The 12,465-nt window shown below is 46.9% G+C and overlaps 1 pseudogene; it reads right to left on the bottom strand.

The window, feature by feature from the left end:
* Window positions 1-4,538: 4,538 nt before the first annotated feature.
* Window positions 4,539-5,352, bottom strand: LOC128595441 (40S ribosomal protein S17-like; annotated as a pseudogene).
* Between the last annotated feature and the right edge of the window lie 7,113 nt (window positions 5,353-12,465).

The following is a 12,465-nucleotide window of genomic DNA, read 5'->3' on the forward strand; positions in this document are numbered from 1 at the left end:
GAATGTCTCAGGGGTCACCTCCCCTACAATTTCCGCACTCTCCTGGGGACCATGCAGGGAGGCTGACCCTTCAGCTGGTGAGATCTCACTGGGGCCTCCAAATGTTGTACCAAACATGAGTGAAATTATAGAGAAAATGCCAGCACACTGTTTGAATTGAGTATGGGGTCTTTTATTGGCCAGCAGACTGACAAAAGTTCACACCTGAAAAATTCTTGTCCCTGAATTACAAAAGAATGGAGTTGTTGTTGTTGTTGTTGTTGTTGTTGTTGTTTCAGTTTTTGGCTGGGGCCGGGTTTGAACCCACCACCTCCAGTATATAGGGCCAGCACCCTACTCCTTTGAGCCGCAGGCGCTACCCAAGAATGGAGTTGTTGTTTTTTTTTGTAGAGACAGAGTCTCACTTTACCGCCCTCAGTAGAGTGCCATGGTGTCACACAGTTCACAGCAACCTCCAGCTCTTGGGCTTACGTGATTCTCTTGCCTCAGCCTCCCGAGTAGCTGGGACTACAGGCGCCTGCCACAACGCCCGGCTATTTTTTTGTTGCAGTTTGGCCAGGGCTGGGTTTGAACTCACCACCCTTGGTATATGGGGCTGGCGCCCTACTCACTGAGCCACAGGCACCGCCAAGAATGGAGTTTTTATACCTTTTTCAGTTGAGGGGATGGGGAGAGGGAGGTGAGATCTCTGCAAAGTTAGATTTACAGGGTTGGGGTTGGTTAGTTACCAGAAGACCCAAGGATAGGAATGCGATTTTATAAGGCTCCACTGTAACTCTGGGCTAATCCCCTATCTCTGCAAGATCTATGTGCTGAAGGGGAAAGGGGAAGAAAGTGCAAACTGGGGTCCATTTGACCTTTCAGGGATACAAAGAAAATCTGCTAAGTCCCAAAAGAAAAAAAAAACAAAAATCAGAAATCAGAAGGGCTTTGGATTTCTTTTTTTTTTTTTTTTTTTTTGTGGTTTTTGGCCGGGGCTAGTTTTGAACCCCCACCTCTGGCATATGGGACCAGCACCCTACTCCTTGAGCCACAAGCACCGCCAGGGCTTTGGATTTCTCAATGTAGTGGTGGAATTGAGGTGATTGTGGAGCAGGGCCTTCAAAATTCTGAAGGAAATTGTTATCATCCTGGAATTTTATATACAGCCAAGCTATTAATTAATGAGAAGCATTGAATAAAACCATTTATAGTCATTTAGATTTAAGTTTTCCTGAGGTAATAACCCCCCTAACCTTAGTAACTTGAAAAAAAGTCTATTTTTTGTCCAAAGTGTTGCAGGAAGACAGGGTCCAATGGAGAGAACAAACACCCAAACGCTGTATTTAAAAGGAAAAAAGCTTTATTCAGCCAGCGGAGATACAGCAAATCTAAAAATCTCAAAATGGCCAAGCTCCTAGACTAACTCATCTTCTCCTTTTTATCCCCAGTCACAAAGTTGCAACTGCTGGGTGCAGTGGCTCACATTTGTAATCCTAGCACTCTGGGAGCCTGAGGCGTGTTGCCTGAGCTCATGGGTTGGGTTCAAGACCAGCCTAAGCAACAGTGAGACACTGTCTCTAAAAAAAAAAAAAAATAGTCGGGTGTTGTGACAGAAGCTCAGGAGTTCAAGACCAGCCTGAGCAAGAGTGAGACCCTGTCACTACTAAAAAATAGAAAAACTGAGGCAAGAGGAACACTTGAGCTCAAGAGCTGAAAGTTACTGTGAGGTATGATGAAGTCATGGCACTCTACCCAGGGCAACAGCTACTTGGGAGGCTGAGGTAAAAAAATCGCTTAAGCCCAAGAGTTTGAGGTTGCTGTCAGCTGGAATGCCACGGCACTCTACTGAGGGGACATAGTGAGACTCTGTCTCAAAATAAATAAATAAATAAAAAGAAGTTTAAATACAGTCCTACTCCTCCACAGAAAAAGAATAGGAACAAAAAGCTCTTGACTTGAGGGCTCACTCTCGAGGGCCTTTATTGTGGCAAATTGCCAGTTTGCAATTGTGTTGACATACAGACTAGCTTTACTTTCTTTTGCTGACCTCTGATCTTCCTGCTATTATGTTGTTGACAATTGCTCTTGAAAAAAAAATTTTTTTTGAGACAGAGTCTCACACTGTTGCCCTGGGTAGAGTGCCATGGCATCATCCTACCTCACAGTAGCTTTCAGCTCTTGAACTCAAGTGATCCTCTTGCCTCAGTTTTTCTATTTTTTTTTTCCTTAGAGACAGAGTCTCACTTTGTCACCTTTGGTAGAGTGCCGTGGTGTCACACAGCTCATAGCAACCTCCAGCTCTTGGGCTTAAGCAATTCTCTTGCCTCAGCCTCCAAAGGAGCTGGGACTACAGGCACCCGCCACAACACCTGGCTCAGTTTTTCTATTTTTTTTTTTTAATTTTTTTTTTTTTTTTGTAGAGACAGAGTTTTGCTTTATTGCCCTCAGTAGAAGGCCGTGGCGTCACACAGCTCACAGAAACCTCCAGCTCCTGGGCTTAGGCGATTCTCCTGCCTCAGCCTCCCTAGTAGCTGGGACTACAGGCACCGGCCACAACGCCCGGCTATTTTTTTGTTGCAGTTTGGCCGGGGCTGGGTTTGAACCCGCCACCCTCGGTATATGGGGCCGGCGCCCTGCTCACTGAGCCACAGGCGCTGCCCCAGTTTTTCTATTTTTTAGTAGTGACAGGGTCTCACTCTTGCTCAGGCTGGTCTTGAACTCCTGAGCTCAAGCGATCCACCTGGTTCGGCTTCCCAGAGTGCTAAGATTACAAGCAAGAGCCATTCTGCCTGGCCAAATTTTGGGGACTATTGTATAATCAAATCTTGAGAACCCAAAAGAAAGTAATTTATGGGGTCAGTGTAAAGTCATTTAAAAGAATTTTCAGGCTGGGCACAAGTTCAAAACCAGCTTGAGGGCGGCGCCTGTGGCTCAAGGAGTAGGGCGCCGGTTCCATATGCTGGAGGTGGCGGGTTCAAATCTAGCCCTGGCCAAAAACCAGCTTGAGCAAAAGTAAGACCCTGTCTCTACTAAAAACAGAATAATTGATGCAACAGGATTGCTTAAGCCCAAGAGTTGGAATTTGCTGTGAGCAATGATGCCATGACACTCTACTCAGGGTGATAGCTTGAGACTCTGTCTCAAAAAGAAAAAAAAGAGGGCAGTGCCTGTGGCTCAGTGAGTATGGCACTGGCCCTATGTACTGAGGGTGGCAGGTTCGAACCTGGCCCCGGCCAAACTGCAACAAAAAATAGCCAGGTGTGGGCAGCACCTTTGGCTCAAGGAGTAGGGTGCCAACATGTATCGGGGGTGGCAGGTTCGAGTCTGGCCCTGGCCAAAACTGAAAAAAAAAAAAAAAAATAGCTGGGTGTTGTGGCGGGCGCCTATAGTCCCAGCTACTAGGGAGGCTGAGGCAAGAGAATAATCACCTAAGCCCTAGAGCTGGAGGTTGCTGTGACCTGTGACGCCACAGCACTCTACCAAAGGTGACAAAGTGAGACTCTGTCTCTAAAAGAAAAAGAAAGGAATTTTCAGGTTCAGTAATAATGAATCCTTCCTCCTTTCTGTGGACACAGGGGAAGGGCTTAAAAACTCAACATTTTGCATCTTTCCTCTTTATTTCTTTCTTTTTAGAAAATATGAAATCCATATAAAACTAAAGTTATTTTCCATTTGTAGTGGTTTAGTACATAAGATATATATTTTTTATTTTATTATTTCTGATTTCTCCCAACAGATATCTACATTAAAAATAAAATCTTGTGGGCAGCTCCTGTGGCTCAGTGGGTAGGGCGCCGGCCCCATATGCCGAGGGTGGCGGGTTCGGACCCAGCCCCGGCCAAACTGCAACAGAAAAATAGCCGGGTGTTGTGGCGGGCGCCTGTAGTCCCAGCTGCTCGGGAGGCTGAGGCAAGAGAATCGCTTAAGCCCAAGAGTTAGAGGTTGCTGTGAGCCGTGTGACGCCACAGCACTCTACCGAGGGCGGTACAGTGAGACTCTGTCTCTACAAAAAAAAAAAATAATTAAAAAAAAAATAAATAAAATCTTGCAAGACATGATTGCAAGAGGGACTTTGCCTAACAATTGCAATCAATGTAACCTGGCTTATTGTACCCTCAGTGAATCCCCAACAATAAAAAATAAATAAATAAATAAAATAAAATCTTGCCATTTTACCTGAATAGATTTCTAGAAACTGGAAATTCTGTTTAACTTATGTTTTCTTTCTGTTTTGTTTTGGGTTTTTTAAGACATAGTCTTACTTTCTTGCCTTGGTAGAGTGCAGTGACATGATAGCTCACAGCAACCTCAAACTCTTGGGCTCAAGCGATCCCCTTGCCTCAGGCTTCCTAGTAGCTGGGACTACAGGCACCTGCCACAACACCTGGCTATTTTTTTTTGTTTGTTTGTTTGTTTTACAGCCGGGTCTTGCTCTTGCTCGGGCTGGTCTTGAACTGGTGAGCTCAAGTGATCCACCCACCTTGGCTGTCCTCAGTGCTGGGATTATAGGCGTGAGCTACCTCATCCAGCCTTACCTTTCATTTTCCTTGATTGGTTGTTGGTTGGTAGTACCATATGCAATCAGGGGATTGGTAACTATACTGTACCTAATAACAGAAATAATGAAAAGACACAGATAAAAGACAATTCTATATAATTGGCATTCTTACAAAATGCTCTCTCTTTAGGACATTTTGTAAAATAACCATTTGGTATTCCCACCCCCAGATTTTTATTTTATTTATTTATTTGTCTGTTTGTTTATTTTTGAGACAGAATCTCACTTTGTTGTCCTTGGGAGAGTGTCATGATGTCATCGCTCACAGCCACCTCAAACTCTTGGGCTCAAGTGATCCTCTTGCCTTGAAAGGCCAGACAGATCCCATTTTGCATTCTCTCTTTTTTTATTTTTTCCGTTGTCCCAGATTTATTAGAATATTACAGCACACAGAAGATAGATTCAAACGGTTCCACGTGGTGTTTTGAAATTCATTCCAACTGTAGGCTGAGTGACCTGGAGGTTGGACAGACTGCCAAAGTCCAAAAGCTTCAGCATTTCCTTAGTGTCAGGATCTACTTCAACGATCTCCTGATCTAGGGCTGAGACCTCAGGGCATAGTTGTCTTTCCTCTCCCTCTCCTCTTCCTGCAGCTTGATGGAGATGCCTCTCACTGTGCCCCTCTGGATCCTTTTCATCAGGTGTGTGACATAGCCGGCTATCTTGTTGCATAGCTTCTTGCTGGGAATGATGGCGATCTCCTCGCACACGCGCTTGTTCATGTGAAAGTTGTTGCCCAGGCGGGTGTAGTACTTCTCCATGATGACCCGGGCCGCCTTCTTCACGGTTTTGGTGCGAACGCGGCCCATGTTCGTGGGTCCTTGGCAAAAGAGCCCCTTTGCATTCTCTTTTCTTCTCCCCTCCTTATCACTCCCTGCTCCTGAGCAGGTAGACCTTGCAGAACCCGGCTATTAAACAAACATCTCCTGCAGAGACGGGATTATCCCAGAAGTTAGAGATCCTAGTAAAACCACATTCCTATCTTTCCCCTTTGCTTCAAGGATACCACCCCTCTCCCTCTCTCCAACTGAAAGAAGGATATAAAAACTTCCTCCCTGGCTCCATGCCTGTAGCTCAGTGAGTAGGGCGCCAGCCAGAGACACTGGCCCGGGCCTGCTAAACAAAAATGACAACTGCAACCAAAAAATAGCCTGGCATTTTGGTAGGTGCCTGTAGTCCCAGCTACTGGGGAAGCTGAGGCAAAAAAATCACTTAAGCTCAAGAGTTTAAGGTTGCTGTGACCTGGGACACCATGGCACTCTACCCAGGGTGACATAGTGAGACTCTGTCAAAAATAAAATAAAATAAAATATAAAATAAAATAAAATAAAATTTTTCCTCCCGTTGTCATACAGGTGCCAAGAATTTTTAGGTATGAACCTTTCTTGGTAGCCTGGCCAATAATGGACCCCACACTTAAGTTGAACTCAGTGTGCTGGCGTTTTCTCTAAGATTCCACTTGAGTTGGGTACAATACAATAGCCTCAGCCTCCTGAGTAGCTGGGACTACAGGCACCTGTCACAACACCTGGCTATTTTTTACAGATGGGGTCTTGCTCTTGCCCAGGGTTAGGAGATTACAGGCATGCGCCACCTTGCCCGGCCTATTATATTTGATTTGATTATTTTTGGAAATAAGGTCTCACTCCATTGGACAGGCTAGAGAACAGTGGTGTCATCATAACTCACTGTAACCTTAAATTCCTGGGCTCAAGCAATTCTCCCACCTCAGCCTCCTGGGTAGCTAAAATCATAGGTGTGCACCATCATACTCAGCTAACTTTTTTTTTTTTGTAGAGACGGAGTTTCATTTTATCACCCTCGGTAGAGTGCCATGGCGTCACACAGCTCATAGCAACCTCCAACTCCTGGGCTGAGGTGATTCTCTTGCCTCAGCCTCACAAGTAGATGGGACTACAGGCGCCTGCCACAACATCTAGCTATTTGTTGTTGTTGTTGCAGTTTGACCCTGGCCGGGTTTGAACCTGCCACCCTCAGTATATGGGGCAGGCACCCTCCCTACTGAGCCACAGGCGCTGCCCATACTCAGCTAACTTTTTGCAGACAGGATCTTGCTATGTTACTGGTCTCAAACCCTTGGCCCACACTGGCCTCCCAAAGTACTAGTGCTATGATTACAGGTGTGAACTGCCATGCCCAGCCACCATCCCCTTAATCTTATAGTGTATTTATAATCTGTTCATCTTTTTTTTTTTTATAATCTCACTTTGTCTCCCCAGGCAGAGTGCCATGGCATCATAGATCACGGCAACATCAAACTCCTGAGCCCAGGTGATCCTCTTACCTCAGCCTCCCAAGTAGCTGGGACTACAGGTACATGCCACCATGCCCAGATCATTTTTCTATTTTTAGTAGAGACCTCATCTCCCTTTTGCTTAGGCTAGTCTCAACTCCTGAGATTAAGAGACTTTCCTCCCTCCGCCTCCCAGAGTGCTAGTATTACAGGTGTGAGCCACTGTGCTTGACCATCACTGTGAGAGGATACCCGAGAAGGGTGAGGTTTAGAAGAACAGGCCTTCTCAAGGAGACCACAAGGACACACCTGCGGGGTCCTCTCCATGGTGACTCAGCTCTTGGGAATTTGTAGATTTAGCTTTCTAGAACTTGGAAATTTCTACTTCTGTGAAATCCTGTAGTTTTTTGGGGGCTGGAACAGCATTTCCCTCTTGATTCAAACTGGCCAATGAAAAAGGTATCCTATGGGTTGTGTTATGGGGTGATATAAGCACCACCAACTCAAATTAGAATTTCAAAAAGGAGTCTTTTATTAACCGCAGGGCCGTCTCAGCAAAGACTAAAGCAGACTAAGTGAGAGAGCATTGAGGGGTCTAAAGTTGGAGTTTTTCTAGTCTAAACATTGGCAAAGGGCCAAACAGGTGGTCTGGAATTTAGCAATTAGAAGCTAAAAGAAAGTTGGCAAAAGAAGCAAAAAGCGAGCACGGGGTCACGATGACCTCTTTTACAGAAGTGAACCTTGCAATTTAGCGGTTTAGTCAATAGGTAACATAAAGGGCAGTTAGAACGATAAGGTAACATAATGCAGATCTAGCAACTAATGGGTAAGTAAAACAATTTGTCACAGCACTTAGCTCGTTAATTCTCATGATGACAGTTCTTGGCCCATCCATCCTTATCTTGTCCTGTTCTGGCCCAATCTGGACCCATCTTAGAGTGATGGTGCCTGTCATCATTTCAGAGTTATGGTGTTTGCAGCTTTTTGTCCTTTCATCTTTTATCCTATACAGCCCCCTGTGCATGTTGGGCATCCATCCTATGGGGGTGATGAGGCTGCTGGCACCCATGAGGCTGCTGGAGCCCATCTCAGTTGGAACTTTTTGACTGGAGATAAAAAGGAAAAGACCAAGCCAGTCAGGGAGTGTGGCCATTTGGAATTCTTCTAAGCCGTAAGCTCCTGGCCAGTGAATAAAGTCCTTCCTCTTATAACCATGGTGTTTGGGTGCTCTTTCTCTCTGTGGGGCCTTGTCTTCCTGCAATAATTGCATTTTTTTTTTTTTTGAGACATAGTCTCACTATGCCCCCCTTGGTAGAGTGCTGTAGCATCACAACTCACAGTAACCTGAAACTCTTGGGTTTAAGCGATTCTCTTGCCTCAGCCTCCCAAGTAGCTCAGCTATTGTTTTTTTTTTTTCCTGAGACAGAGTTTCACTTATTAACCCTCGGTAGAGTGCCATTGCATCACAGCTCACAGCAACCTCCAAATCCTTTGGCTTAGGTGATTCTCTTGCCTTAGCCTCCCAAGTAGTTGGGACTAAAGGCACCACCCACAATGCCCAACTATTTTTTTATTGCTGTTTGGCCAGGGCTGGGTTTGAACCCACCACCCTCTGTATATGGAGCCAGTGCCTTACCCACTGAGCCACAGGTGACAGCTATCTTTTTTTTGTTGCAGTTGTCATTGTTGTTTGGCTGGCCCAGGCTGCCAACTTTGGTGTATGTGGCTGGCATTGTAACCACTGTGCTATGGGCGCTGAGCCAACAATTGCATTTTTTTTTTGAGACAGAGCCTCAAGCTGTTGCCCTGGGTAGAGTGCTGTGGAGTCACAGCTCACAGCAATCTCCAGCTCTTGGGTTTGGGCCATCTTGCCTCAGCCTCCCAAGTAGCTGGGACTACAGGTGCCTGCCACAACACCTGGCTATTTTTTGTTGCAGTTTGGCCAGGGACGGGTTCGAACTCACCACCCTCAGTATATGGGGCCAGTGCCCTACTCACTGAACCACAGGTGCTGCCCCAACAATTGCATTTTTTTTGTAGAGACAGAGTCTCACTCTATTGCCCTCAGCAGAGTGCAGTGGCGCCACACAGCTCATAGCAACCTCCAACTCCCAGGCCTAGGCAATTCTCTTGTCTCAGCCTCCCAAGTAGCTGGGACTACAGGCACCCGCCACAACGCACGGCTATTTTTTGTTGTTGTTGTTGCAGTTTGGCCAGGGCTGGGTTTGAACCTGCCACCCTTGGTACATGGGGCCAGTGCCCTACCCACTGAGCCACAGGCGCCGCTCAACAATTGCATTTTTAAGAGTAACAAATTTGCTTGTAATCCTAGCACTTTGAGAGGCTAGTCTGTACAAATAGCAAAGTTAGCTGCTAAAAAAAAAGAAAAGAAAAATTAGGTGGGTGTGGTGTGTGCCTATAATCCCGGCTACTCTGAAGGCTGAGGCAGTAGGATCATTGGGCCCAGGAGTTTGAGGATGCAGTGAGCTATGACGAGGCCACTGCACTCCAGCCTGGGTGACAGAGAGATGATACAGGGTTCCCCCCATTCAAGGCTGGACAGGGGACCCCAGTTTTCCTAGGCTTGGGCAAGTTCATGAAGGGAACACCCTGACCTTTCGCCCTCAGCTGGAGGGACTGCATTCATTCCTTTGTCAATAACACTCATTAACAATGATTGTTTCTATTTGCCAAATCCTGGCCAGGTGTAAATTCTCAAGACCTAATACCCAGATGCCCACATAGGGACTCCTCGGTTAGTTCTTTTCCCCTGCCAGAAGCTCTGCTTCTTCCTTCCTTCCTTCCTTCCTCCCTCCCTCCCTTCCTTCCTAGCCTCAAGCTGTCGCCCTGGGTAGAGTGCTGTGGCTTCACAGCTCACAGCAGCCTCCAACTTCTGGGCTCAAGCAATTCTCCTGCCTCTGTCTCCCAAGTAGCTGGGACTACAGGCGCCTGCCACAATGCCCGGCTGTTTTTTGGTTGCAGCCGTCATTGTTGTTTGGTGGGCCCGGGCTGGATTCAAACCTGCCAGCTCAAGTGTATGTGGCTGGCGCCTTAGCTGCTTGAGCCACAGGCATCAAGCCTCGTTTCTAATTTCTAAATAAAATCCTGTCTTGCCACTGATCTGTGGTCCGTGGGTTCACTCCTGGAATCCCTGAGACCAAGGACCTACTGAAAAACAAAATTCCAGTAACAGAGAGACCCTCTCTCAAAAAACAAGAACCAAACAACAATAGTGACAAATTCGAGTCTTTTGGTGAAGTGGCCAGAGGCAGAGCTTCTGTAGGAAGGGTATGGGGGGAACTCTCCAACTAGAAGTTTGGGAGGAGTAGAAATGCCAGGTGTGGACAAGGCTTGTGTGGAAGGCGTAAAGTTGCAGGACCGAAGGATTCCATGTCTGCGTGGAGGAGGATACCCGGGCTACTGCGTTCGCAATGGCTTGAAGGCGGAAATGAGTTGTGTGTGTTTGCTGGCCAGAAACAGCCTCTCTTCCTTAAAATCAAGATTTCTTGGGCCAGGACAAGCAGCAAGGTTGGAGGCCAAGGAGAAGTGAGTAGTGGTGAACTTTGTCATGAAGTTCACCCCTTTATCATTGCATGTGGGATGACAGAAGCTTAAATGGGCGCTGCATCCTCCACTGATATCTTGAGGAGTTACCAGAGGAGTACCGGGAAGGTTTTCTGCTTAGCCCTCTTGCAGAAGGCAGAAGAGCCCCAGTAACCGCTGGCCTGGGCCTGAGATGGGCGCCAGCTGCCTCATCACCCCCCCATAAGATGGATACTGCCTGCCACCGATATGCACCAGGGGTCTGTGTAGGATAAAAGATGAAAGGACAAAAAAATGCAAATACTTTAATTCTGAAATGATGACAGGCACCATTACTCTTAGCTCGGTCCAGATAAGGCCAGAGCAAAACAAGATAAGAATGAATAGGCCAAGTACTGTCATGATGAGAGTTAACGAGCTAAGTGCTGTGACAAATTGTTTTACTTACCCATTAGTTGCTAGATCTGCATTATGTTACCTTATTTTTTTTTTTTGTAGAGATAAAGTCTTACTTTATGGCCCTCGGTAGAGTGCCGTGGCATCACACAGCTCACAGCAACCTCCAACTCCTGGGCTTAAGCAATTCTCTTGCCTCAGCCTCCCGAGTAGCTGGGACTACAGGCAACCGCCACAACGCCCAGCTATTGTTTTTGGTTGCAGTTCAGCCGGGCCCAGGTTTGAACCCGCCACCCTCGGTATATGGGGCCGGCGCCTTACCGACTGAGCCACAGGCGCCTCCCTATGTTACCTTATAGTTCTAACTGCCCTTTATGTTACCTATTGACTAAACTGCTAAATTGCAAGGTTCGCTTCTGTAAAAGGGGTCATCGTGACCCCGTGCTCGCTTTTTGCTTCTTTTGCCAACTTTCTTTTAGCTTCTAATTGCTAAATTCCAGACCACCTGTTTGGCCCTTTGCCAATGTTCAGACTAGAAAAACTCCAACTTTAGACCCCTCGATGCTCTCTCACTTAGTCTGCTTTAGATATGGCTGAGACAGCCCTGCTGTTAATAAAAGACTCCTTTTTGAAATTCGAATTTGGATTGGTGGTCCTTGTCTCTCCCCATAACATTCTTGAAGGCCCCAGTGAGATTCTTGGGTTTTAACCCAGGCTACGGCCACTGGTTGTGGCTAGGGCATAAGAGCCGGTTTTCACCTAAGGGGCGGCTGCTGAGAATTTCTCTCTGATTTTGTCTCTCTGATGAAAGACCAACTCTGTCCCACTGCCTCAACCTGCCAAATTGATTGACTAAATTTGCTAACAGAGTCATCGGGCCTGGCCTGAATCCCTTGTTGGTAAGTCTATTCAGGAACCCCCCGAGTCTGGACGCAGCTGTAAATTGGGGGTTGTCTGTCTGTCTACCTGCAGTGCTGATCTGTTCTGGGACACCCAGAGGCTGGACGCAGCTGGCTGGATGCAGCCATAATTGGGTATTTGCAGCCCCCTTTATTAAACTGTTCTGGTATCAGCAGTCCTTTGGACTGTTTGGATTTGCAGGCTAGTCCTGTTCAGGCTGGTCCTGTCTGGTATTTGCGGTGTTTATTGGGTTGTTCTGGTTTTTCTAGTCAACTGTGCTGGTTCTGGTTTGTGTGTCTTTTGTGTATTTTGTGTTTTTGTACGTTCTGTGTTTTGTATGAGTGAGAGTGAAAGAGTTTGGATGTGATTCCACCGCCCTGAGGCCACGGAGTCTGAGTGGGCCTCCACTCGAGGTTCCATGATTTCATCATACAGCTTAGTGGCGGGCCCCTCCGGGGGACCTGGAACACTTATGCCAGGATAGTTTTCATCCCTTTTGGGACATGGCCAGGAAGGCATCTGAATGGGATCAGATGCGGCTCTGCGCCTGACTGATTTTGTGTCCGTCTGTCTCCTCTGTTCTGTCCGCCTGTCCCCTTTGTTCTCCCCTGTCTCCTCTGTTCTGCCCCTCCGTCCCCTTTGTTCTCTGCCTGTCTCCTCTGTTCTGCCCCTCCGTCCCCTTTGTTCTCCACCTGTCCCCTTTGTTCTCCGGCTGTCCCCCTTGTTCCCCATCTGTCTCCTCTGTTCTGTCCGCCTGTCTCATTTGTTCTCCTCCTGTCCCCTTTGTTCTTCATCTGTCCCCTTTGTTCTCCATGTCAGATCTATGTCTCTT

The sequence above is a fragment of the Nycticebus coucang genome, chromosome 10 (genome assembly GCF_027406575.1).
Source record: "Nycticebus coucang isolate mNycCou1 chromosome 10, mNycCou1.pri, whole genome shotgun sequence".
Taxonomy (NCBI): domain Eukaryota; kingdom Metazoa; phylum Chordata; class Mammalia; order Primates; family Lorisidae; genus Nycticebus; species Nycticebus coucang.